At 38.3% G+C, this 2,845-nt stretch overlaps 1 pseudogene; it reads right to left on the bottom strand.

The window, feature by feature from the left end:
• Positions 1-820: 820 nt before the first annotated feature.
• LOC140712323 (myosin regulatory light polypeptide 9 pseudogene) lies at positions 821-2,536 on the bottom strand (annotated as a pseudogene).
• Positions 2,537-2,845: the final 309 nt, after the last annotated feature.

The raw sequence follows: 2,845 nt of genomic DNA, 5'->3' as shown, positions 1-2,845 counted from the left end.
TATAAATTCTAGGATTTTTTTTCTATTTTTGTGAACAAATGTCATTGGTATTTTGACAGAAATTGCATTGAATCTTTAGATCACTTTGGATATTACAGACATTTTAACAATATTAATTCTTCCTATCCATAAACTTGGGATATCTTTCCATTTATTTGTGTCTTCCTCGATTTCTTTCATCAATGTTTTATAATTTTCAGTGTATAAGTCTTCTGCCTCCTTGGTTAAATTTATTCCTGTTTAAATTTTTTGGTAGCTATTGTAAATAGGATTTTTTTTTTTTAATTTTACCAAAAAGTTTAATTATGGTTCAGAAAAAAAATGAGCAAATAACTTTCTCTGAAAAAATATATTGATTCTGTATAGATCACAGTGATGGAGGGAGGGGCTGGTAGGTTAAATTACCCTATTTTCTTTTTCTTTTTTCTTTTTTTTTTTGAGATGGAGTCTTGCTCTGTCACCCAGGCTGGAGTGCAGTGGCACCATTTCAGATCACTGCAACCTCCACCTCTGAAGTTCAAGCAGTTCTCCTGCCTCAGCCTCCTGAGTAGCTGGGATTACAGGCTTTTGCCACTAAGCCCAGCTAATTTTTGTATTTTTAGTACAGACTGGGTTTCACTATGTTGGTCAGGTTGGTCTTGAATTCCTGACCTTGTGATCCTCCCGCCTTGGCCTCCCAAAGTGCTAGAATCACAGGCATGAGCCACTGCACCTGGCTTCTTTTTTTTTTTTTTTTTTTTTGAGATGGAGTCTCGCTCTGTCACCCAGGCTGGAGTGCAGTGGCAGGATCTCGGCTCACTGCAACCTCTGCCTCCTGGGTTCAAGCAATTCTTCTGCCTCAGCCTCCCGAGTAGCTGGGATTACAGGCGTGCACCACCATGCTGGCTAATTTTTGTATTTTTAGTAGAGACCAGGTTTCATCATGTTGGTCAGGCTGGTCTTGAACTCCTGACCTCGTGATCCACCTGCCTCGGCCTCCCAAAGTGCTGGGATTATAGCCATGAGCCACCTCGCCCAGCCAATTACCCTGTTTTCTATTCTGAAAATGATTTTAATAGAAAGTCCCATTTCCAGTCTGAGTATAAAGATACATGTGCCCCAAATGGCTGAGAATAAATACAACAGGACATGCAAAAGCTGTAAAGCTAAGGACATACAAGAGAAAAATCTCAGAAATACCCAAAGTAGCAACAAGGAATGTTTGGCTGGAACTTGGAGTTCTTTCAGTCATCTTTGTCTTCTGCTCCATGTTTTAGGATGTGTGTGAACTCAGTCTAATTTAAATTCCCCTTTTTGTCAATAGGATCTTCTCTCTACAGCTCATCCACTTCCTCATCCATGAACCCATCCCCCATGGTTGTCAGCAGCTCTCATAGGTAATCTTCCCGAATCGTGCCAGTTGCTTCTTCATCAAAGCAAGCAAAAACATTTCTGATGACATCTTCAGGATCTGTGCCATTTAACTTCTCACCAAACATGGTGAGGAACATGGTGAAATTGATGGGGCCTGGAGCCTCATTCATCATGGCATCCGGATACCCATTAGTTGGACTCTTCCCCAGTGAAGCAAGCACATCCTGCAAATCTTCCTTGTTGATGAAACTATCTCTGTTCCAATCAATCATGTTGAAGGCCCCTTTGAACTCCTGAATCTGTGACTGGTCAAACATAGCAAACACATTGGATGTTGTGCACTAAGGGCACTTCTTGGTGGTCTTGGTGTTTCCTCTTTTGCTTGACATGATGGTGGTTAAATTATCCCAGCACAGCTACGAGAATCTGAGCACCTCAGTGAGCCCCTTGCTGCCGCTATATGTAATAGGATTTTTAAAAATTTCTTTTTCAGATAATTCATTGTACTACATACAAACTCTACTGATTTTTGTATTTTGAATTTCTGTCCTGTAATTTTACTGAATTTGTTTATTAATTCTAACAGTTTTCTGGCGAAGGACTTAGGTTTTCTATATATAAGATCATGTTGTCTGCAGAGACAACTTAAGTTCTTCTGTTCTAATTTGGATGCCTTTTATTTTTTCTCTCGCCTAACTGTTCTGGCTAGGACTTCCAGTACTATGTTGAATAGAAATGGTGAGAAATCGGGTATCCTTTTCTTGTTCCTGATCTTAGTGAAAAAGCTTTCAAGTTTTCACCACTGAGTGTGATGTTAGCTGTGAGTTTGTCACATATGGCCTTTATTGTATTGGGGTACATTCTTTCTGTACCTAATTTGTTGAGAATTATTATTATGGAAGAATGTTGAATTTTCTCAAATGTTTTTTCTTCATCTATTGTGATAATCATATGATTTTTGTCCTTAATTCTTTAAATATGATGCATCAAATTTGTTGGTTTGTGTATGTTGAACCATTCTTGCACCCCTAGGATAAATCCCATTTGATTATAGTGAATGATTCTTATGATGTACTGTTGAGCTCGGTTTGCTAGTATTTTGCTGAGGATTTTTGCATCTATATTTATTGGGAATATTGGCCTATAATTTTCTTTCCTTATAGTATCCTTGTCTGCCTTTGGTATCAGGGTAATGCTGGCCTTGCAAAATGAGTTTGAAGTATTCTCTCTTCTTCAAGTTTTTGAAAGAGGTTGAGAGACATTAAATATTAGCTCTTTAAATTTTCTTCTTTATATGAAATTGGTTTGTTTTTTGAAGAGATAAACAAAATTGACAAACCTTTAACTAGACTAAGAAAAAAAGAGAAAAAAGACTCTCTCTTTTTTTTTTTTTCTTTTGAGAAGAAGTCTTGCTCTGTAGCCTAGGCTAGAGTGCAGTGGCACAATCTTGGCTCACTGCAACCTCTGCCTCCCAGGTTCAAGCAATTCCTCT

The sequence above is a fragment of the Chlorocebus sabaeus genome, chromosome 8 (assembly GCF_047675955.1).
Source record: "Chlorocebus sabaeus isolate Y175 chromosome 8, mChlSab1.0.hap1, whole genome shotgun sequence".
NCBI classification, from domain to species: Eukaryota; Metazoa; Chordata; class Mammalia; order Primates; family Cercopithecidae; genus Chlorocebus; species Chlorocebus sabaeus.
The sequence above is the reverse complement of the archived record's forward strand: the minus strand, read 5'-3'. Positions and strand labels throughout refer to the sequence as shown.